At 65.2% G+C, this 23,643-nt stretch overlaps 1 long non-coding RNA gene across 1 annotated transcript; it reads left to right on the top strand.

The window, feature by feature from the left end:
• The first annotated feature begins 21,067 nt into the window (after positions 1-21,067).
• LOC143666874 (uncharacterized) lies at positions 21,068-23,391 on the top strand. The gene is made up of 3 exons (XR_013167761.1): positions 21,068-21,269; positions 21,545-21,706; positions 22,956-23,391. It is a non-coding gene; the product is annotated as an uncharacterized LOC143666874 (long non-coding RNA).
• The last annotated feature ends 252 nt before the right edge of the window (positions 23,392-23,643 follow it).

Raw genomic sequence — 23,643 nt, 5'->3', positions numbered from 1 at the left:
CGCCGCGTCCTGGCCCTGTGCCCGCACTGTCGATGGAGGCAAGGCTGTGAGAGCGAAGGGTGTGCGCAGTTTTGGAACTCACTCTCCTGACCACCGTGCCCCTCGCTGAACTGATGTGGAAACTGAGATCTTGAGAGGGCAGGCGCTTGTCCAGCGGCCCCTGGGGGGCAGCTGTGCCCTGAGCCTGGCCGTGTTGTCCTCACTTGGCCCTAGCGGCCCCCCGCTGCTGTCTTGTTTGCACCCACCTTACATCATCGGTCTGGCGTGCTGGAGCCTGCGCTGTACACCTAGATGAAGTGCTCAGAGCAGAGCCCTCGCGAGGGCCCCAGCCCAGGACGGCCCCGCTCCCTGCTTAACGGCCGGCCCTGGAGGCCAGGGCTCTGACCGAGAAAACCGAGGTCAGGGGTCCCACAGGGAGCTTGAGGTCCTGCAGCGAGCCAGGCTGCAGCCGGGCGGTTCCAAAGCCTGCTCCTCCGCCCCCACGCCCCTCCCTGGGCCTCGGTTGGCCCAGTTGTCAGGTGGCCTGAGTGACCTGGGGGAGGGGAAACTGAGATGGTTTAAAAGCAGCGGCCTCCAATGTATTCAATTATATGTAATTTATATAATGGCGGCTGGAGTTTCCAGCCAAAAAAATAATAACAATAATCGCATGACTTTCCTACTAGGGCCCCAGAGACAAATTAAAATAATGTGAAGTAAGTCCCTAATTGGTGCGGGCGGGGAAGCCTGCATGGCCTCCAGGTGTGCCCCACCCTGGGCCACGCCCGCCCCCGGCCCCCTAAGCCGGCGTGTGCATAGGTGTGTGCGCGTGCAAGGGTGTGTGAGTGTGCATAGGTATGCATGCATGTGTGTGTGTGTGTGTGTGGTGTGCACGTGGGGGGGTGTGTCCCATATCTCAGCCGGGACAGTGCTGAGCACGGAGGGGCCCCCACAGTGGCTGTCGCTTGCACCCACCAGCCCGAGAACACGGGGGACTGGCCCACGCGCCCCCATTCCTCCAGCCCCCTGCGCAGCCCCACCCCCTCTGCCGCCGGCACTCAGGACTCGCCCGCACTCCCGCTCAGGGAGTGGAAAGCTCACCAGAGCATTTGCTAGAGCAAAACAATTTTTTTCCTGCTGGGAGATAAAATCCTGTAACAACATCCAAAGGCAGACGGCCGGCACGCAAGGACAGGAGGCCAAGGGGCCCTGGCTGGTCCCGCGTGGTCCTGAGCGTTCCCCCCTCCCTGCCCCTCCGGCCCCCCACCTCGCCCTCCCGGTCTGGGCAGTCGGCGGGGAGTGGTGGCTGGGGCCTGCTGGTGGCCGTGAGGAGGGGGCACAGAGGCTGCAACCCGGCCCCGCCCTCCCTTGGCCCCACGCAGGGGCTGCCCGCTGGCCTCTCCAGCCGTGTCCCCAGCAGTTTCCTCCCGCAGGGCACAGCCGGGAGCCACCATCTTGCAGGTGTGAGCCCTGAGAGGAGATGAGTGGGCGGTGCCGAATAAGGACTGACTTAGGACCCCAATCCTGCCCCTGGGCCTGGACCCCAGCGGCCGGCAGTGGAGCTCAGGGAGCCCTGCCCGGCGGTACCACAGTGGTCACAGGCACAGGGGGCGGAGACGCCCGGTGCCCACGCATCGGCGCTGCAGAAACAAGATGGGGCGTTACTCAGTGGTGAGGAGGGGCGCAGCGCTGCTCCTGCCACGGCTTGGAGGGGCCTCGGAGCAGCCTTGGAGCGGTCAGGCACCAGGACCAGCTCTTCTCCACAGCCCACCAGCCCAGGAGACGGAGGCAGAGCAGCTCCCGGCTGGGGACGCGGGCGGGGAGGCTTCGCTCCATGGGGACAGTTTCTCTTTGGGAGGATGGAAAATTTGGGTAATGGATGGTTTTATGTTGGCAGCACAACAGTCGTGAATTCCACAAAATTGTAACTTAAAGTGGGCAACTGTCTGGTATCTATATATGTTACTGCAAGAAAAAAATTAAATAAAACCCCTGCCGAGACTGAGTGGGCTCCAGAGCTGGCTCCAGCATTGGAGGTGGGGTGGGGCGGGTCCCCTGAGCCCCAGGTGGGGTGTCCGATTGCAGCCCCCACCCCTGTGGGATTCTGAGGTCCCACCTATCCCACCATCGAGGGTGCCCACGTTTGGTGTACGCTGGACTTGAGTCGTCCCTTCCTGCCACAGAGTATCCGTGCACCCCAACGGATTCCTGCCCCTCTGCCCTGCCAATCTCCCTCCGGCCCCCCCAAACCCACCTCCCCAGGAGCTCTCCTCCACTCCGTCCCTGGGGGTTCTGGCCTCCTCCTGCCTGGCCTGGGGTCCCTGAGGGTCTCGGGGCCCCCGGGTCAGTGCAGGTCATAGGCCCATCGCCTATTCCTGTCACCTCAGCAGCATCGGGGGGGTTCCCAGGGCTGGTGACCACCACGGGGGGGGGCAGCATGTGGCCAGTGGGTGAACCGGGGATAGCACCCCTTAACAACAAGGACAGAAACAGAAATACTTTCAAATGAATAAAAAATAGTCAGCGGATGGATGAACATATTACATGAACAAATAAACACAGAGAAAGAAGGAAGGGGGAAGGGGAGGGAGGGAAGAGGGAAAGGGGAAGGGGGACGGGGGAGGGAGGTGTCAGGAAGGGGTGGGCTGTGGGGACCAGCCCCTCTGGGGAAAGGCTCTCTCCATGGAGACGGGGCACCTGAGAGGCTGCGGAGTGGGGGTGGCCTCCTCCCTCAGCTCCTCCCTTCTGTCATAATCAATTACCTGGATCCGAATAGAAAACACCCCCAGTGGGCGCCACCACTGCGGTGTGCGGGGAGGGGTGGGGTTTCTGGACCCGGGCAGCTCCTCACGGTGAGCACCAGCCAGCGCGGCCCAGGGTCTCCTCGCTCCTGCTCAGCCCAGCGAGGCAGCTGCACCCCCACTCTGCAGATGGGCCTTGGAGAGGGGAGGCCTCCCCTGAGATGGGGGTCCGGGGGGGCCCTGTCCGCCCCAGGCGGGGGCCCGGTGGTCTTTGCAGAGGGTTGCAGGGTGGCCGCCAGGCCCTCCTTCCATCTCACCCCCCCCCCGTGCCCCTCCCCTCTGAGCCCTGGCCCCTTCCCACCCCAGGGAAGGGCTGCCTGGTCCCCTCAGCTCCAGGGGCCCCACCCCGGCCCGCCAGTTGGCTCTGCTCCCACGCCCTTCCCCCACCTGCCACACCCTCCCTCCCTTCCTCCTGCCCGCCTCCAGCCCTCTCCACTTCTGTCCTGGCCCCTCTCCTCTCCAGCTGCAATTACAAGCTAATCAGATACCTGAGCCGCTGTGAAGCTATTAGCAGCTCTCCCTGCCCGGTGGGAAATCAGCCAGGCTGGACAATTAGCTTTTTAGTTGCAACTCAGATTCTGATGCAAGCAATAAACAACTCAGCGCTGCTCCCCTGATCCTCCTCCTCCGTCCTCCTGCTCCTCCTCCTCCTCCTTTCTCCCCCTCCCCCTCCCCTCCTCCCTCTCCTCCTCCTCCTCCTCCTCCTCCTCCTCCTCCTCCTCCTTCTCCTCTTCCTCCTGCTGCACTTGGGCTTAACTCCTCCCGGCATACGCCGGTGGGGCTGGTGCTGGGGCCGGGGAGCCCGGGCAGTGTCGTCTCCTGCGGGTCCAGCCTGGCCCCCGCCCCCGGGAGACGGACTTGGCGCACCGAGCGCAGTGCTGGGAGGCTCCGCACCGGGGCTTTAGAGCACCGGGGCGGCAGGGGTGGGGGGGTCCAGGCTGTTTTCGGGAGAGGCCCCGCCCACCCCAGGCCGGGCCCGGCGGCTGCACCCCCGGCCCAGCGCGGGCGTGTCGGTGGTCTGCGCGCGCACGCGCCTGTTTGTAATTAAGCAGTTAATTGCGCCGGCTCTGATTAGCGTGGGGGATGGTAATGTGCTAGCGAGATGAGGTGTTGTGTACAGTTCAGAACCATTTAGAGAAATTGGAGCTAATTTTGCTGTCTGCGCTTATTACTGCATTAATTTAATTTGGGTTGCTTTTAGCTCATTAACACATCTAATTAATTCGTTGACATTACTATTAAGATGTCTCTTTGAAATTGGCGTCTCCAGATAATCAGGATGGAGAGGCTGACACATCAGGCGCGGGGCTGCCTGGGAAAATGGAGAAGGGGAGGGAAAACCCGAGGACTAATGAATTTTCCATCAGAGTGGCTGGCGGAGGAGGTGCGAGGCGGGCACGGGAAGACAAAGGCAGGGGGAGCCCGAGAGCGCGAGAGCGGGGCGCCGGCCTGGCGAACAGAGGCGCTTCCAGGGGCACCGAGAGGGCTGTGGGGGAAGGCGGGCTGGGAGGGGTCAGGCGGCCATGCCCCCATCCCTAGCCCTGTGCCCTCCCAGCCCTGTGCTCCCCCCCTCCACACCCCATACCCTCCCAGCCTTGCACCTTCCCAGCCCCGCTTCCTGTTTTGCACTCTGGGCCTGGGGCTCCTGCGGAGAGCCTGGGGGCGCTGGCTGGACCTTGGGGCATGTGAGCCTAAGTGGGGTGCAGGGTGCCAGGTGCAAGGCTGGGGCGCTGTCAGGGTGGGGAGTCTGGGAGCGAGAGGCACCCCCGGTGCTGGAGAGCAGTCCAGAGGTCACACCTATGACCCCTTGTTAACCAGGCGGAGAATCTGAAGCCCTGTGGGGGGCAGGAGTCTCACCCAAGGTCACAGCGGGGCCTGGGGCTGTCCAGGTGAGATGAGGCCCACCTCTGGGTGCTTGGGGGATCCTGCAAGCTGGGTGCTCAGTGGTGATCCACTGACGTTGAGGCTAGCGAGTCTGGGGGCCTGGACAGGAGTGGGGGGTTCCTCCTGTACTTGGAATCGGCCAGCATGGGGCCTCCCACTGGCTGCCCCTTCCAGCCTGGTACCCCATAGCCTCCCTCTTCTCTCATCTTGGGCAGGGAAACCTATCTGTGCTTTGGAGCACCGTCTCACATGCCCCCTCCACCAGGAAGAACCCCAGGATTTCCCCACCAGGCCCTGCAAGGCCCCTGGGTGGAGAGCAGGTGCCAGCAGCGGGCACCCCCTCCTCGTCGTTGCAAAGGGGGATGGATTTGTCTCCTTGGGAGCAAACTCAGCGACTCGGTTCGACCTGCTGGGCTTCCCCCAGGGGACAGCATGGGCCTGCAGAGAGAAGGCCTTGAGGGGTCCCAGGGCCCCCCTTCCATGCATCCCCCATTGGATAGGTAGGAAACTGAGGCCTGGGAGCCACAAAAGCTTGTCCCCACCTGGCTTCCATCACCACGACTCACAGCTGTGCCTCCAGCTGCTGACTCTAGAGGGGGCGCACTTCGCGGCACCCCATAGCCGAGATGCCAGAGCCGGGGGGGCCACAGTCCTCCCAGCCCCTGCCAGGCCCCTGGACACGTCAGTGCCGCCGTCAGGGTCGTGGCCCTTGGCCTGGGGGGCAGGGTCTCAGGGCTGGGGTTGGGGAGTGGCCGCAGTTTTTCCACCTGCAAAATAAAGATCAAAGGCGGGCGGGCGCCCCGCCTCCCGCAGGCCTGTCTCTTGCTTCAGCAGTTTTGGGACAAGACAGATTGGGGATTGTCCCGTCTTCGCCTCCAACTCCCATCCAGCCGCCTCTCCAGTCACACCCTCGGCAGCTACCTCCCTGCGCAGTCACATCCTATCGGTAGCCACCTCCCCCCGCGGCCACCTCCCCCGGCCACCGCTGCTTCCAGGTCCAGCTGACACGGGGGCCACCGCCTGGGGCCGTGGGAGTTCGGCTTGGACCGCCTTCCTCTGGTTTCCCTTTCGGCGGCAGCCTGGAGGGCTGGCGGCCAGGACCGCACCCTCTGGGAGCTGGCCGGGGAAAGCGTGGGCACCCAGGTCCCTGCAGAGGCAGAGCAGCAGGTGGTGCACCCTTCCAGGAGTGGGTGAGACCTGGGACCCGGGAGCGCTGGGCCCCGCCAGGCTGTGGCCCCCGTTCTGCCCACGTGGCCCTGGACAAGGTGTAAAGCTCGAGGCGTCCCCACAGGGGCTGGCCGGGAGGGGTGTCCCTTCCCTTCATGACCAGGTATCCCCCATACCGGGCCCTGCCTGAGCCCCTCCCCACAGCCAGGAGGCAGCTTGTACCTCCCCACCCCACCGCCGCCTGGCAGCCCCCAGCAAGCTGGGAAGCAGGTGGAAGCAAGGCTTTTTGCAGCAAAAGCAGATTAAAAACAAACGAAAGGCGCGTGGACCCGGGTGGGCAGGCAGCTGTGGCGGCTGCCTCGGAGCCCTCCCAGGGCCCAGACCCTGGGCACAGTGCCCCCCACTCAGCCTCCAGCCAGGGCGGAGGGCGCCCAGCTTCTGAGAAAGGGTCTTAGTCTCCTGGGGCGGCTGTAGTGGGGGATGCTCGAAGCAACAGGAACTTGTTCCCCAAGTGAAGCCAGTGTGGGGCCTGCCTGCCCCTGCGGACCCCTGGGCTGTGGCCGGGCCAGTCCCCACCTCCGCCGTGTGTCTGTCTGCGTCCTACGGAATCAGGGCCCACTGGCTTCCGGAGCCCTCGTCAGAACAATCCCATCTAAAATCCCCCATTTCCACACAGGCACACGCCCAGGACCAGAACTTAGGATTTGAACTTGTCTTTTGGGGATCCCAGCATACCCCACGTGGAAAGGCCCTCACCCAGCAAGGACGCATGTGGTGGGAGGGGCCGGCCCCTCAGCCTGTGTCCAGGACACTCCGAGCTCCATCCCTGCCTCTTGCTGTGCACCCTCCCCCATTTCCCACGCGGTTCCCGGACTCACCCACTTTCTTGCCACCCCCCTCCGACTTCCTTGCGTGTTCCTTCTTCCTGGAATGTCCTCTCGCCTGGCCATGGGGACTCCGGCTGCATGAGGCTGTCCCCAGGCTCTCCCGGGCACCCCATTATTGGACACGGCACAGTTTCTGGCATCTTCCGCCAGGCACGAGGAGAGCAGGCGGCTGGAGCCCCTTAGCCGAGCAGAGGCCGCCTGGAGTGGTGACAAGGAAAGGGGGCAATGTTGGCTCACATCGTGGAGGTGGTCAACACCGCTGCATCGTGCACCTCACAGGGTTAAAGAGAGAGATTTCGTTGATGAAACTGTTACCGAAAAATTTAAAAAACGAATAGAAAGCACCGTGACAAGGTGAGAGAGAGAAACCACAGAAGAGGAAACAAGACGTTTCTGGAGATGGCTTGTCATGGATCCACAGCGGAGCCTCCAGGGGCTTTTGGAGGGTCCGTGGATGATGGAAGATGTTTCCTCGTTGGTCTGCCGAAGGCCACCTGCCCCCCACGTCCCCGGCCAGCTGCCACTTTACCCCCAGACTTGCTCTCCCTAGACTGTTTGTTGTTGTTTCTCTCCCTTCTTTCCCCATCAGGGTTTTGCTTTCTTCTCTGACTCGGTTTCCCGGCTGACCCCTGGCATGTGTGGGCACAGTCTGCCCGCAGGTTCTCCGGGCAGCAGAACGACCAGTGTTGACCAGATGTCTGAGTCTTTTTTTTTTTAATTCAGTTTTATTGAGATAAATTCACAAGCATAGAAACTATCTGTAGCGGACAATCACCCGCTCACAGCATCATCACATGGTTGTGCATTCATCCCCATGATCAACTTTAGAACACCTTCATTACTCCAGAAAAGAGGCAAAAATAAGAAAGAAAACCCTGGCCCTCCCGTGCCCCTTTGCCCCTCCCCGTCTTCGTGAGCTGTTGTGTCTGGATGCTTGTTACTGCGTTACCTGGTCCGCAGCCCTGTTGTTAACGCCCGTGGGGCTGTCTCGCCTGCTCTCGTCACGGAAGAGTGTCTTCTTATTTGCGCAGTTGACCGCGGACATCATGCACACAGGACTCACCGTGTTTTACACCCCACGGCCCCGAGCCCCTGCCCTTGCACCCGCCCCTCCGACCTACTGGTCATCCTCACACGGATGCATTGACCTCGGGAGTCCTCACTCTCTCCCGGGGGACGGGAGGAGCTGTGGTGCCCTGGGGAGAAGCTGGGGCATCCATGGGAGAAGCTGGAGCACCTGGGAGGAGCTGGGGTGCCCAGGGGAGAAGCTGGGGTGCCCAGGGGAGAAGTTGGGCACCTGAAGAAAAAGCTGGAGTGCCCTTGGGAGAAGCTGGGGCACCCAGGGAGAAGCTGGATTCCTGGGGGAGAAGCTGGGGCACTTGTGGAGGAGCTGGGGTGCCTTGGGGAGGAGCTAGGGCACCGAGGGGAGAAGTTAGAGCGCCCTGGGGAGGAGCTGGGGCATGCAGGAGGAAGCCGCTGCTCTGGCCTCAGATGGCCACAGGGCATCCTTGGACCCCCCTGCCCCGTGGAGGGGGACAGGGCTGAGGACGCCACCCCGGGCCATGGGAGGGAGGCAGTGAGACCGCTGCCCACCGAAGGGTCCCGCCTGCCACGGAAGCAGGTCCTCGGGGGTCTCGGAGCTTCCTCCTCAGCGGCTCGGTGGAGGTCCACACGCCCACCACGCAACTCACCCTCCAAGAGGGGCATCCGGTGTCTACACAGTGCGGCCACTGCAATGTAATTCTGCACGCTCTGCTTCCCTCCAGAAAGACCCCAGCCCAGCGCCTCATGCCCGCCCTGGCCCCGCAGCCCCCCCGGCTGCCTGGGCTCTGCAGCCGGCCCGGGCTGGACCTGTCGTTCAGCGTCCGCCCGGGCCGGCTCTCCTCTCAGCTGCTGTCCTCAGGCCCAGCTCGCGGCAGCCTCGGCGGCTCCTTCCCGTTGGCCAGGCCCTTTCGGGGCCGTCGGAGGGCGAGCGGGTGTGGCCTGCCTTCCGGCCACTATGAATAAAGCCGCGGGAGCCTCTGCGGCCCTGTGTCCACGTCCCCCGCTGTGGCCCTGTATGTCCACGTCCCCCGTGCGTGTCCTGTGCGTCCACGTCCCCCGCTGCTGCCCAGTGTGTCTACGACCCCCGCTGCGGCCCTGTGTGTCCACGTCCCCCGCTGCGGCCCCGTGCGTCCACGTCCCCCGCTGCGGCCCCGTATGTCCACGTCCCCCGCTGCGGCCCTGTGTGTCCACGTCCCCCGCTGCGGCCCTGTGCGTCCACGTCCCCCGTGTGTGTCCTGTGTGTCCACGTCCCCCGCTGCGGCCCTGTGCGTCCACGTCCCCCGTGCGTGTCCTGTGTGTCCACGTCCCCCGTGTGTGTCCTGTGCATCCACGTCCCCCGCTCTGGCCCTGTGTGTCCACGTCCCCCGTGCGTGTCCTGTGCGTCCACGTCCCCCGCTGCGGCCCTGTGTGTCCACGTCCCCCGTGCGTGTCCTGTGTGTCCACGTCCCCCGTGCGTGTCCTGTGTGTCCACGTCCCCCGTGCGTGTCCTGTGCGTCCACGTCCCCCGTGCGTGTCCTGTGCGTCCACGCCCCCTGCTGCGGCCCTGTGTGTCCACGTCCCCCGCTGCGGCCCTGTGTGTCCACGTCCCCCGTGCGTGTCCTGTGCGTCCACGCCCCCTGCTGCGGCCCTGTGCGTCCACGTCCCCCGCTGCGGCCCTGTGCGTCCACGTCCCCCGTGCGTGTCCTGTGCGTCCACGTCCCCCGTGCGTGTCCTGTGCGTCCACGTCCCCCGTGCGTGTCCTGTGCGTCCACGTCCCCCGTGCGTGTCCTGTGCGTCCACGCCCCCTGCTGCGGCCCTGTGTGTCCACGTCCCCCGCTGCGGCCCTGTGTGTCCACGTCCCCCGCTGCGGCCCTGTGTGTCCACGTCCCCCGCTGCGGCCCTGTGTGTCCACGTCCCCCGTGTGTGTCCTGTGTGTCCACGTCCCCCGTGTGTGTCCTGTGTGTCCACGTCCCCCGCTGTGGCCCTGTGCGTCCACGTCCCCCGTGCGTGTCCTGTGTGTCCACGTGCCCCGTGCATGTCCTGTGCGTCCACGTCCCCCGTGTGTGTCCTGTGTGTCCACGTCCCCCGTGTGTGTCCTGTGTGTCCACGTCCCCCGTGTGTGTCCTGTGTGTCCACGTCCCCCGCTGTGGCCCTGTGCGTCCACGTCCCCCGTGCGTGTCCTGTGTGTCCACGTCCCCCGCTGTGGCCCTGTGTGTCCACGTCCCCCGCTGTGGCCCTGTGCGTCCACGTCCCCCGTGCGTGTCCTGTGTGTCCACGTCCCCCGCTGTGGCCCTGTGTGTCCACGTCCCCCGTGTGTGTCCTGTGTGTCCACGTCCCCCGTGTGTGTCCTGTGTGTCCACGTCCCCCGTGTGTGTCCTGTGTGTCCACGTCCCCCGTGTGTGTCCTGTGTGTCCACGTTCCCCGTGTGTGTCCTGTGTGTCCACGTCCCCCGTGCGTGTCCTGTGTGTCCACGTCCCCCGCTGTGGCCCTGTGTGTCCACGTCCCCCGTGCGTGTCCTGTGTGTCCACGTCCCCCGTGTGTGTCCTGTGTGTCCACGTCCCCCGTGTGTGTCCTGTGTGTCCACGTCCCCCGTGTGTGTCCTGTGTGTCCACGTCCCCCGCTGCGGCCCTGTGTGTCCACGTCCCCCGCTGTGGCCCTGTGTGTCCACGTCCCCCGTGCGTGTCCTGTGTGTCCACGTCCCCCGTGTGTGTCCTGTGCGTCCACGTCCCCCGTGTGTGTCCTGTGTGTCCACGTCCCCCGTGTGTGTCCTGTGTGTCCACGTCCCCCGCTGCGGCCCTGTGTGTCCACGTCCCCCGTGTGTGTCCTGTGTGTCCACGTCCCCCGCTGCGGCCCTGTGTGTCCACGTCCCCCGTGTGTGTCCTGTGTGTCCACGTCCCCCGTGTGTGTCCTGTGCGTCCACGTCCCCCGTGTGTGTCCTGTGCGTCCACGTCCCCCGTGCGTGTCCTGTGTGTCCACGTCCCCCGTGTGTGTCCTGTGTGTCCACGTCCCCCGCTGTGGCCCTGTGCGTCCACGTCCCCCGTGCGTGTCCTGTGTGTCCACGTCCCCCGTGTGTGTCCTGTGTGTCCACGTCCCCCGTGCGTGTCCTGTGTGTCCACGTCCCCCCGTGCGTGTCCTGTGCGTCCACGTCCCCCGTGTGTGTCCTGTGCGTCCACGTCCCCCGTGCGTGTCCTGTGTGTCCACGTCCCCCGTGTGTGTCCTGTGTGTCCACGTCCCCCGCTGCGGCCCTGTGTGTCCACGTCCCCCGTGTGTGTCCTGTGTGTCCACGTCCCCCGCTGCGGCCCTGTGTGTCCACGTCCCCCGTGTGTGTCCTGTGTGTCCACGTCCCCCGCTGTGGCCCTGTGCGTCCACGTCCCCCGTGCGTGTCCTGTGTGTCCACGTCCCCCGTGTGTGTCCTGTGTGTCCACGTCCCCCGTGTGTGTCCTGTGTGTCCACGTCCCCCGCTGTGGCCCTGTGCGTCCACGTCCCCCGTGCGTGTCCTGTATGTCCACGTCCCCCGTGCGTGTCCTGTGCGTCCACGTCCCCCGCTGTGGCCCTGTGTGTCCACGTCCCCCGCTGCGGCCCTGTGTGTCCACGTCCCCCGCTGTGGCCCTGTGTGTCCACGTCCCCCGTGCGTGTCCTGTGCGTCCACGTCCCCCGTGCGTGTCCTGTGTGTCCACGTCCCCCGCTGCAGCCCTGTGTGTCCACGTCCCCCGCTGCGGCCCTGTGTGTCCACGTCCCCCGTGCGTGTCCTGTGTGTCCACGTCCCCCGTGCGTGTCCTGTGTGTCCACGTCCCCCGCTGCGGCCCTGTGTGTCCACGTCCCCCGTGTGTGTCCTGTGTGTCCACGTCCCCCGTGCGTGTCCTGTGTGTCCACGTCCCCCGTGCGTGTCCTGTGTGTCCACGTCCCCCGCTGCGGCCCTGTGCGTCCACGTCCCCCGCTGCGGCCCTGTGTGTCCACGTCCCCCGTGTGTGTCCTGTGTGTCCACGTCCCCCGTGCGTGTCCTGTGTGTCCACGTCCCCCGCTGTGGCCCTGTGTGTCCACATCCCCCGCTGTGGCCCTGTGTGTCCACGTCCCCCGTGTGTGTCCTGTGTGTCCACGTCCCCCGTGTGTGTCCTGTGTGTCCACGTCCCCCGTGCGTGTCCTGTGTGTCCACGTCCCCCGCTGTGGCCCTGTGTGTCCACATCCCCCGCTGCGGCCCTGTGTGTCCACGTCCCCCGTGCGTGTCCTGTGTGTCCACGTCCCCCGCTGTGGCCCTGTGTGTCCACGTCCCCCGTGTGTGTCCTGTGTGTCCACGTCCCCCGTGTGTGTCCTGTGTGTCCACGTCCCCCGCTGCAGCCCTGTGCGTCCACGTCCCCCGCTGCGGCCCCGTGTGTCCACGTCCCCCGCTGCGGCCCTGTGTGTCCACGTCCCCCGTGTGTGTCCTGTGTGTCCACGTCCCCCGTGCGTGTCCTGTGTGTCCACGTCCCCCGTGCGTGTCCTGTGTGTCCACGTCCCCCGCTGCGGCCCTGTGCGTCCACGTCCCCCGCTGCGGCCCTGTGTGTCCACGTCCCCCGTGTGTGTCCTGTGTGTCCACGTCCCCCGTGCGTGTCCTGTGTGTCCACGTCCCCCGCTGTGGCCCTGTGTGTCCACATCCCCCGCTGTGGCCCTGTGTGTCCACGTCCCCCGTGTGTGTCCTGTGTGTCCACGTCCCCCGCTGTGGCCCTGTGCGTCCACGTCCCCCGTGTGTGTCCTGTGTGTCCACGTCCCCCGTGTGTGTCCTGTGTGTCCACGTCCCCCGCTGTGGCCCTGTGTGTCCACGTCCCCCGTGCGTGTCCTGTGCGTCCACGTCCCCCGCTGTGGCCCTGTGTGTCCACGTCCCCCGTGCGTGTCCTGTGCGTCCACGTCCCCCGCTGCGGCCCTGTGTGTCCACGTCCCCCGTGCGTGTCCTGTGTGTCCACGTCCCCTGCTGCGGCCCTGTGTGTCCACGTCCCCCGTGCGTGTCCTGTGTGTCCACGTCCCCCGTGTGTGTCCTGTGTGTCCACGTCCCCCGCTGTGGCCCTGTGTGTCCACGTCCCCCGTGCGTGTCCTGTGTGTCCACGTCCCCTGCTGCGGCCCTGTGTGTCCACGTCCCCCGTGCGTGTCCTGTGTGTCCACGTCCCCTGCTGCGGCCCTGTGTGTCCACGTCCCCCGTGCGTGTCCTGTGTGTCCACGTCCCCTGCTGCGGCCCTGTGTGTCCACGTCCCCCGTGCGTGTCCTGTGTGTCCACGTCCCCCGCTGCGGCCCTGTGTGTCCACGTCCCCCGTGCGTGTCCTGTGCGTCCACGTCCCCCGCTGCGGCCCTGTGTGTCCACGTCCCCCGTGCGTGTCCTGTGTGTCCACGTCCCCTGCTGCGGCCCTGTGTGTCCACGTCCCCCGTGCGTGTCCTGTGTGTCCACGTCCCCCGTGTGTGTCCTGTGTGTCCACGTCCCCCGCTGTGGCCCTGTGTGTCCACGTCCCCCGTGCGTGTCCTGTGCGTCCACGTCCCCCGCTGTGGCCCTGTGTGTCCACGTCCCCCGTGCGTGTCCTGTGCGTCCACGTCCCCCGCTGCGGCCCTGTGTGTCCACGTCCCCCGTGCGTGTCCTGTGCGTCCACGTCCCCCGCTGCGGCCCTGTGCGTCCACGTCCCCCGTGTGTGTCCTGTGCGTCCACGTCCCCCGTGCGTGTCCTGTGTGTCCACGTCCCCCGTGCGTGTCCTGTGCGTCCACGTCCCCCGCTGCGGCCCTGTGTGTCCACGTCCCCCGTGCGTGTCCTGTGCGTCCACGTCCCCCGCTGCGGCCCTGTGTGTCCACGTCCCCCGTGCGTGTCCTGTGTGTCCACGTCCCCTGCTGCGGCCCTGTGTGTCCACGTCCCCCGTGCGTGTCCTGTGTGTCCACGTCCCCTGCTGCGGCCCCGTGTGTCCACGTCCCCTGCTGCGGCCCCGTGTGTCCACGTCCCCTGCTGCGGCCCCGTGTGTCCACGTCCCCTGCTGCGGCCCCGTGTGTCCATGTCCCCCGTGTGTGTCCTGTGCGTCCACGTCCCCCGTGCGTGTCCTGTGCGTCCACGTCCCCCGCTGCGGCCCTGTGCGTCCACGTCCCCCGTGTGTGTCCTGTGCGTCCACGTCCCCCGTGCGTGTCCTGTGTGTCCACGTCCCCCGTGCGTGTCCTGTGCGTCCACGTCCCCCGCTGCGGCCCTGTGTGTCCACGTCCCCCGTGTGTGTCCAGAGTCGCCGCCAATGCCGCAGAGCATGGGCTTCCACGCCCTCCATGCCCTGGCCGGCCCTGGCCCTGCTCAGCCTTTCTCCTCGCGGCGCGAGGTCCAGTTTGCATTTCTTCCTTTAACTGGTGGCCGCTGTCCTCGTATCAAACCGCTACCTGCGGCCCCTGGCAAAACAGAACGCGCATCAGCCTCATACTTTTGGTCAAACGCTGCTGGTGCGATGCGTGTAGGGTCGTTTTTGTGAACCCCTCACTGGTGAGCAAAGACCCCTTAGGAAGACAGAGGGTGGTCCCCAATAAGTGTGGGGGTCGTGGTCGAGTGAGGACGCAGCACTGCCCAGCCTGGCCTGCGGTCGGGGGCCGGGACGCTGAGTCAATAGACATACCTGCGGCGCTGACCACCTGTGGCGGCTGTGACAGGGCCACAGGGCAGTGTCCCTCCGCGAAGTGCCAAGTGAACAGGCAGCGGGAGTCCAGTGCGTTCCAGAAGGAACCATGGACGTCAGTGACTCTTCACAGTGGACACCAGCAGGCCCCCCCCATGGAGTCGCCAGCGCGCTGAAGGGCCCCCGCCCCTCCCGGGTAATGTTTCCCCGACCTCGTCACCGCCAGGTGCCCCTTCCTGCACTGCTCAGACAAGCCGCGCTTTTGTCCCTTCTGCTCACAGTGTGGCCGCGAGGCGCGTGGGCAGGCGTCCGTCCCTCCTCCGCGCTGTGCGTCCTTCTTCCATGTGGACAGCCGCAGCGGAGCCCGAGGCTCTCTTGTGACGCAGGCCGGCCGGCCCGCTTTGTCCCGGCATGTGCTCCCCAGGCCTGTACTTGCACCTCCCTCTCCCCACGTTGACAATTCTGGGGAGTGATTAGCTGCTCTGCAGATGTGTCCACTGGCCACGTTAGTGAGGCCCCTTCCCTGCAGCCGCGACCCCTCACACTGGGGCGGGGGCCCTGGAAGCCGCTTCCAGGTGGGGCTGGAGGCCTGCCTGGCCGGGACGCAGGGGCAGGACCCAGCTGGCCGCGGCCGACACCGTCCAACAGGCTTCTGCCGCTGTGAGGGCCCTCCCGACCCCTTCTCGCCCACCCAGGGCAGGGGTCCTGGGGGTCCCCCGGCTCCAGCCCCTCCTGGACGGAGCCACATCCGGGCCTCAGATGTGAGGACAGCCTGAGGCAGCTGAGGGTGCCCGGAGCCCGCGGGCACTGGGGGCGGCTACTGAGCCGCAGGGGTGCCCACGGCGTGGGGGTCCTGGGAGGGGTCTCCCACCACGGAGAGGAGCCCTCCTCCCCCTTGATCGGTTGCTTGGAGGGTGTTGGAAATGGTGTCTCAGCACCTCATGGAGAACAGCCGGGGTCCGCGGGCGGGAGCAGGTGGTGGCACCCACTCACCCGCTCTCCTCGGGGCTGGGCGGGGCAGTTAGGAAGCTAGACCCTGCGCGGACCCGCCATGGCCCTGAGATGCCCGCGGCTGTGGTGGCCGTGCTGCCTTCGGGCCCCCTGCCTCCGACCCGCCGGCCTCGTCCGCGAATTGGCCGCACTCAGGGCGCTTTCAGCAGCAGTGGGAGGAGTGGGGCAGTGCAGCTCCCACCCTGCTGCCCGCGGCCCCTCGCCTTCCCGAGGTGCCCACGCAGGGCCACAGGCCTGGGGGTTCTTCCAGCCCTCGCTGACCTCCACCCAGCGTCCTCACCTCTGGTCACCTGTCCCTCCAGGCCCAGGTACCCCATGGGGGCTCTCGGCAGCAGCACGGGGTGGAGCGAGGGACGTTCTGGTGGGCAGACGGCGGCTGGACCCCGGAGCCGCCCCTCCCGGTTGCAGGGGCTCTGGGGCCCCAGGACCCCCCTTCCCGGGGCTCACACCTCTCGAGGGCGGGCGGGCCTGTGGCTGGTTCCAGGCCTGGACGTCCCCCCACGCGGACGACATCGACCCACGTTCACGTCGCCGGGGAGCCTCGGGGCCTGGCCTCGTGTGGCAGCAGCCCTGACAGAGGTGGTCAGTGAAGAATGGCGAGACCGGCTCTCCCGGAATTGGGGACCCCAGCGCCAATGGCTGTCCTCACGGGAAAGGAGAGGAACACGGGCGACAGGCAGATGGCGAAGAGGGCCTGTGAGGTCGGGGTCATGTGTCGAGCCCAGGACCACCGGGGGAGTCGGCAGAGGGCGGGGGTGTCCCCCCGGGGCCTCAAGGGGCGCCATCCCTGCCGCACCTCCATTTTCGGGGTCTGGCCTCCAGGCCCGCGGGAAATCCGCCCAGGGACCCTCTCCTGTCCTGAGGTGGGGCTGCCGGGCCTCTGTGGTTTAAGCTGCCCCCATCCCTGGTCGCTGAGCCAGCCTCCTCCTCCCTCCCACCTGGGCAGCGGGCAGCTGGGGGTCACCTGCCGTCGCGCCCGTGCCACCTCACTCCTGCCCCTGCGTCTCCGTGGCCCAGCCCCAGGCCTGGCATGGAACCGCGGGTGGAGGGCACCGCTGAGATGGGCGGGGGGAAAGGAGGACGCCCGGGTGCTGGGCCCATGCCCCCCCGGGTCCCAGTTTGCCCCCAGCCCCCTTTATTGGAGACCCCTCCTTCCAGCTGCAGGGGATGCCGACCAGAGCACCATCCCGCCGGGTTTCCTGGGACCCCCGGGGTCCTCTCCCTGCCCTCTCTGCTGCATGACCCCTTGTCCTCTCTCCCACGCCACCCTCTCCGTCCACGTCTGAAGGGTCCCACAGAGCTGCTTTGCTCCGGGGAGGGGTGCCAGCCCCTCCTGTGAACCCCACAGCCAGCAGGGCTCTGCTCGGCCTGGGAGCCACGGAGTGGGTTCACCTGCTGCCCGCCGCAGGCACCCCAAGCCCCCTCCACCGCTGCCGTGGAGCAGGGCCGCCCGCCCCCTCAGTGGCCTCCGTACCCCCTCCCTGAATTCAAACCCGGTGGCAGGGCCAGCCACCCACCTTCCACTGGCCTGTCTCCTGCAGGTCTGCCCGCATCACGAGGCTGTTCGCGCCCGTGGGCCAAGCTCAGGCCACTCCTCACTGCCGGGCCCACCCGGACTCTCGCAGCCAGTGCCCACGGGCATGTGGGCCCTTCCCTGGACAGCAGGACCGTGGTGACTGCAGAGGAGCCTGGAGAAACAGACAGGAGCTGTGGACATGGCTACAGGAGGGGCAGCACCTGGCCTGCCCCATGGAACCCGAGGATAGACAGTGCCTCCTGCCCTGGGGCCCCACAGCCGGACCCCGCGACCCTGCCTGGCCTCCAGGCCACACTCCGAGAACCCACTTGCTCCCCACGGACTCCCCTGCCTCCGTCATCGGGGACAGCTGAAGTCCAGCCCCTGGGGAGGGAGCCCCGTGTTACTCTGACCACTCCCTGTGTCCCCCTCAAGCCTCATGACTACTGAGAAATCAGAGGGACCCCACGTGAGAAATGGCCTGGAATGGCCACGGGGGCACATAGTGTGGCCAGCCCAGCTGCTCGTCCCCGGCACCAGCCCGCGTGCCCCCTGGCCCCCTTGTTACCAGCACCTGGCCCCATGACCAGAGCTATTTTTTTTTAATAGTTGAAGGAAACAGGCTCAGAGAAGGTGAGTGGCTCTGCTGAAGACACACAGCTAGAAAGGGGTGGGGCCCAGATATGCTCTCCCACCAGCCTATGCTCCTGCCGCTGCTGCAGCTGCTCCCCAGGGCCTCGGGCTGCGAGCTGGGGTCCCCATCTCCCCTTAAAGACTCAAGTGGAGGGAAATCTCAATCTAATACTATCAAACTGCAATAACCACTGTAATTAATTTATATAAAAGGCATTATAAAGTTACACTCGTCGCATCCAATACCACGTCCCAACCATGAAGTGTGCTCGCGTCCCAGCCAGGCGGCGGGCCTCATGGAGATGGACGGGAAAGAGGTATTTCAATATTTCTTATAATTGTGTACTCCCTCCGATATCTCTCGTGCTAATTTCATCATGCAGTCGGCACGGTGATGTAATTATTGAAAAGTAATTTTGCAATAAGTGGATTTAAATGTGTTGGAGTCCGTGGCAAATTCAATCTGGTGGGGAGGGGGTGGCACAGGCGGGAGGCGGCGCGGGGGGCTCCGGAGCCCCTGGAAGAACCCTGTGGTTGTGGCCCGGTTCTGCTCACACCCGCTAACCCGACAGGGCTGCGGGACCCCTTCCTGCCACAACCCCCACAGATGGGGGCCCTGGGCATGGCGGTCCTTGCCCCTGTCCCCGCCCCTACCAGCCCCACCCGCAGCCGGGGCCCCGGGTCGCCTCTCCCAGGGGCTCAGGATGAAGGCCAGACGCCCTCGGCCCACCCCTGTGCTCCCGACCGCATCTCTTCTCCTGTTCTTTGACCTCCCTCCAGCCACAGGCTGACGGCCCTTCCATCCTGGCAACCTGCCTTGGCTGTCCCCACCCCGGGGCCTTTGCACGGGCTGTCCCCTCTGCAGGAGGTCCCTCCTTCCAGCAGGTCCCAGCATCCCACACCCCCAGTCACTGGCAGGCCCCCTTGGCAGCGCTGACCTCTCAGAAACCATCTGGGGGGGGCGTCTCGCGGTGGCCCTGTCCTGCCTGCCTCTGTGAAGGAGAGCTCAGTGTGCACTGGCTGAGCACCTGCTGTATACCAGCTGTGTGAGCACCCTGGAGGGCTCCCGGCTGTGACTGAAACCCGCATGTACTGCACAAACCCCAAAGCAGTGAGGGGGCGAGCCTGGGGCCCGGCGGGGGTGACCGGCTGCAGAAGGAGGCTGAGGGGGCGCCAGGAGGGCCGTCTGGGGAGGGGCAGGGAAAAGCAGCCCTGACTTGGCCTCCTCCTCCAGAGAGCCTTTCTGGACTAACCCAGACCAAGGACGCGCCCCGCTTTATGCCTCACCTGCCAGCGAAGGGGGTCACCCACGGCAAGACCACGGGGAGGCAGGGACGGAAGGTGAGGGCAGTGAGGCCACAGGCCGGGCACCGGCAGCCTACCCCACAGGTCCTGCCCTGTAAAGCGGGACACCCGCCCCCAGGACAGGACATCGCATGTGAGTGCGTCCCAGGCGCGGTGACAAAGCGCACAAACCAGGGCTGAGCGGTGGGCGGTCCCTCCTGGCCTGGGGTGGGCCGGGCATGCCCCACGGCCCAGGAGGTCCCTCCAGCCCCCCCACCCCTGCCTGGCTCCCGGGGCTCCCACCTCTGCCTCCCTGGTCACATGACCGCCCTCTGTCTGTCTGTCTCTTAGAAGGACACCAGTCCTGTTGGATTCGGGCTCAGCTCACTCCAATGGTCTCATTTTAACTAGTCACATCTCAGTGACCCTTTCTTCCAAATAAGGTCATGTTCTCAGGACTGGGGGCAGGACTCAGCTTCTCTTTTGGGGGACATTATTCACTCCCCCCTCCCCCCACATTCTGTGTATTCAGCAGGTGCTCAGTAGAGTGTATACAGTAGATGCTCAGTAAAAGCCCCGCCCTCCTGGCGAGAGCTGGGGCAGAAGCACTCAGTCTGTCTGCATGAGCTGAGTGAGCGCCGGGCAGAGGCCGCCTGGGCTGTCCTGCTTTCGGGGGACCCCCATGTCGAGGGGTGTCGTAAAGCCCCCGTGCCCTGCGCCCACACAGGCTGCTGCTGTCCCCTCGTGCCCTCTGTGGCCCTGGGGGCACTTCTGGAACTCTGCTGTCCCCGCTGGCTGCGCAGCTCTGCCACAGGCCAGACTGAATCTGCAATGTGTTCCGGGGGCGATGTGTAAATTGGCACCTCATTGATTATTAATGAAGTGCTAATTGCTCTCTGCAACCAATTCTGATGCAAATGCAGCTGGGCCTGTTTGTACAATTTTGCAGATTGAGATTTACAGTCTCTGCTTCCGCAGCTGCTGGGACTTGGGGCCGGGCGGGGCCGGGAGGCACGACGGTCCACACAGCCTGTATCCCCTCCCCACCCCGTCCCCAGGCCGGCGGGGACGCGCCCCGGCCCAGCCCACAGAGTCACCCCGAGGGACACAGGGGCCAGCCTGGCTGCGGGTTGGGGTTGGCCCCACGCCCCGTCTGGGCGGGCAGGAGGGCGAGGCGGCCGGGCGCTGAGGCGGGGAGCCCGCGGCCGGCGGAGGCGGGAGGGTGGTTGCCCTGGTTGCGGGGCGGTTGCCTGGCAACGGGGGCTCAGGGACCGGCCCGCAGCCGAGAGCGCGGCCCTGGGGACGGCAGCGAGAGCCAGCGCGGCTCCCGGGCCAGGGAGGCACCTCTGTGGAGGGTGGGGCTCGCCGGTCGCATGCACGGGCCAGACCCCAGCATTACTGGGGCGGCCTCGGGACCCCCTTGTCCCCCGGCAGCTGCCTGAAGGCCTCGGGGCCCCGCGTGCCTGCCTGGAGACGGCGAGGCGGCCGGAGGAGGCGCTGTGCTGGGTGCCGGGCGCGGACCTGCCCCCTGACCGTGCCAGGGAGGCCGTGCCAAGGGCAGAGGGGAGGGTCTGGGGGCGCAGAGCAGGAGACTGAAGGTAGAAAGCACAGTTTTGTAATTTGGGGGCACAGGGCAGGGAGGTTGCCCAGGGCAGGGAGGGTGCCCCTGAGGTGAGGCTGGGGGGTTGCACCGAGACTTCACGACCCACCTGTGACGTCGGGGGGTGTGCAGAGGCAGTCACGGAGGGTCCTGCCAGCTCGGACGGGGCCACCTGCACCCCTCACTCCCCTCCCGGACACCCACTCTCTGCAGGCTCCAGGCACCAGGGGAGCAAGGGAAAGGGGTGTGGGTGAGAGACCCCAGGAGGTGAGCTCATTCCACTCGGGCAGCTGGGGGAGGGTCTCCGAGGAGACCCCAGCCGAGGGGAGCCTTGCCTGAGATGGAGCCATCCTGCAAAGGGAGGGGCACCCCCTAGAAGAGGGGGCCCCCAGGTGAGCAGCTGGGGCTGACCCAGCATGACCAGAGCCCAAGGGGGGATGCAGGGAGGTTGGGGGCTCAAAGAGGCAGCCCGCACGGGTGCCTAGGCTGGAAGAGTTTGGGCTTGATCCTGAGGGCAGCAGGAAGCTGTGGATGGGTGCTCTGTGCTTTCCATCAACCCCATCCTGGGAATCAGGCCTGTCCCAACATCTTCCCGGGCAGCACCCTAAGCAGCCACCCCCCCAGCCCCCTGAGCTTCTCTCTCTATTCCCCAGACACTGGCTTCCTCCTTTTTGTCCTGGCCCTCCCTCAAGAACCTGCCGTGGCTCCCGTGGTCTTCTTGCTCAGGCCCAGCATCCCTTCCCGACCTTCTAGGCTCTGAGGTCTGATCTCGGCCAGCTGGGGAGGCCGCAGAGCATTGTGGGAAAATCCCAGTCCACATCCCGGCAATGCATCCCAGACGCCTCCATGCACGAGACAGGAAGAGGCACCGCTCCCCCGGACAGGCCTGTAAATTGGGGTCCTCCCCTCTGGGCACTCTGCTTCCACTTTCCGGGGTCAGCCTCGTTTCCTGCCTGGACCTGAGCTCAAGGTCAGGGCCGGGGTCCTGCGCCTCACGCTGCTGGACACACCCGGGAGTGAACGATTTGGGTTAAAATGAACCGGCGCTGACTGAGTGACGCCGACCCCAGGCCTGGGCTGGCGGCAATGGGGCCGACCCGCTCGGGCAGGCGTGGGCGAGGCTGAGGCTCTCAGCGGGCCTTTCCCCTGGGCTTATCCTGCAGGATGGGCTCGCCGCGTTCCGGAGTCAAAGTTTAAACTGGAGACCGAAGGGAAGAGGCTGGCCCGATGGGAGGTGGCCCCAAAGCGGGATCTCTGCAGCGTTCGCAGGAGGCCCCTTGACTCCCTGACGCCGTGCACACGCGTCCCGTATTGGTCCCATCTCGGTGCGGCCGTGGCTCCCGAGAGATGTGGGGGGGGGGGGTCTGGGCTTAAAACCTCAGGGGGGGCGCAGAAGGGGCAGCCAGCAGGGGACGGATGTGTTTTAAATACAATGCTACAAAAATGTAATAAATATTTAATTGTATTTGATTAAACGCCATGTTGGCGATGGTTGACACTTGGTTTAAGTGTCGGAGCGCGTGTCCGCCGCGCTGATTCCTCACGCGGGGAAGTAGCACCTATCACGCTGCTGCTAGCACCTGCAGGCAGCTCATTAAAGCCTCGCCGAGGAGCTGCGGATGGCCGCCCCCCCACCGCTCTCACCCCCAGGCAGCCCCCCACTCAAGCCTATGAAATTAATAACAGCTCCCCCCAATTGAATTCTTGACAAACGGGAACTCCTGCTGCTGCAGCTTGGGGCTCGCTGGGATCTGGGGGAGGAGGCCTCAGCCCCCGAGCCCTGCCTGGGACCTCCAGGCCCCGGACAGCCCCCCAAGACAGGGACATGGGTGTCTGGCAGGATCCCAGTAGGGGCTGCCCCAAACATGCCTTCTGGATCCTTCCAGAACTCGCTGGAACCACAGTTCAAAGACATTTCTGCCTCACCCTGGGTGGCCCCCTGAGAAGGAGGGCCCTGCCCACAGCCAGCTCCTAGCGTCACCCTTTTTAGGAGCCCGGACTCCACAAACCCCTACCCCCAGAAGTCTGCATTTCCCAGCCCCCCTGGCAGTTCGGCACAGCACGTGTCTGAGTTCTGAGCCATGGGCAGACGTGGTGCCAAGGACCCTCCCAGGGCACTCCTCCTCTCACTCCCTTCCTGTCAGCCCCCAGGCAGGCCCTAATGGCTGGGGGTGGTGGTGAAGATCCCGAGTGGAAGGCACCAGCCCTGCCTCAACACACGAGGGCTGACTGTGGAACCCACTTGGACTCTGCAGCTGACGAGCGTGTGAAGTCATCCACACTTAATGGGGCTTATTTGTCGTAGCAGCTAGCTTATTTATTCAGATCAGTGTACAGGATAGCGGCACACCCTGTTTCACACTGTAAAGATTCAGTGAGCAGATCCGGGTCAGTCTCTTCACTTAGCACATTCTCAGCACTCCATAAAAAGCCAGTGGTCACTGACAGTGGGCGTCCCTCCCCCTGTACCCACCCCACCCCTACTCACCATCCGTGCTTAGGGATGCTGCTTATGCACAATAACCCTCTTATGCCCAATACACCCTTTGAACCATTACTCACTCTGTTCTTTAGGTCTCTGGCGATAGAAAACTCCATTCCAACCTGCTCAAGCCAAAGGAGTTTGTTATTTTACAAAGGTGAAAATTAAGTGGTTTCCAGCTTCAGGCATGGCCGAATCCAGGAGATCGCTGGCTGTCATCGGGACCCGGACCGCTTCCCTTTCTCAGTTCTGATGCTCTGACCACTGGTGCCTTTCTTGGCTCCCTCTTAATGGCAACGGGGCTGCCAAGGCTCCAGCATCGAGCCCAGCAGGAAAGGGGACCTGCCTCACTTTTACCAGGGGCGCTCATCGGCCTGAACTGGGTCACATGGTTTGTCTCGGAACCTTTCCCATGCCCAGGGGAAACCCACCTGGAGCCCAGCACAGAGCCCTAAGCCCTCTGAGCCTCAGTTTCCTCCTTTGTAAGCCCCCCCCCCATTGTCATAAGGAGGTCTGAGGTCTCTGAATAAACACTGGTTCCTTGCCTCTTACTGGTTTGGCCTTTGTGGGTGGTGCAGATTCAGGCTGTACCTTCTCCCCACCTCTGGGTTCCGAACAAGGCAGCTGCATGAGGCGACCTCATCCCGCTCACGCCTCCGACTCCAGCACCCACATCTGCCCGGAAACACAGCACGCGCTCTGTAAGAGTCTGTCAGGGTAGTGTCTGCCTGTGGTGTGGTGGCCCCTATGTGTGCTTGTGTGCATGTGTGTGTCTATGTG

Source organism: Tamandua tetradactyla, chromosome 23 (genome assembly GCF_023851605.1).
Source record: "Tamandua tetradactyla isolate mTamTet1 chromosome 23, mTamTet1.pri, whole genome shotgun sequence".
NCBI classification, from domain to species: Eukaryota; Metazoa; Chordata; class Mammalia; order Pilosa; family Myrmecophagidae; genus Tamandua; species Tamandua tetradactyla.
The sequence above is the reverse complement of the archived record's forward strand: the minus strand, read 5'-3'. Positions and strand labels throughout refer to the sequence as shown.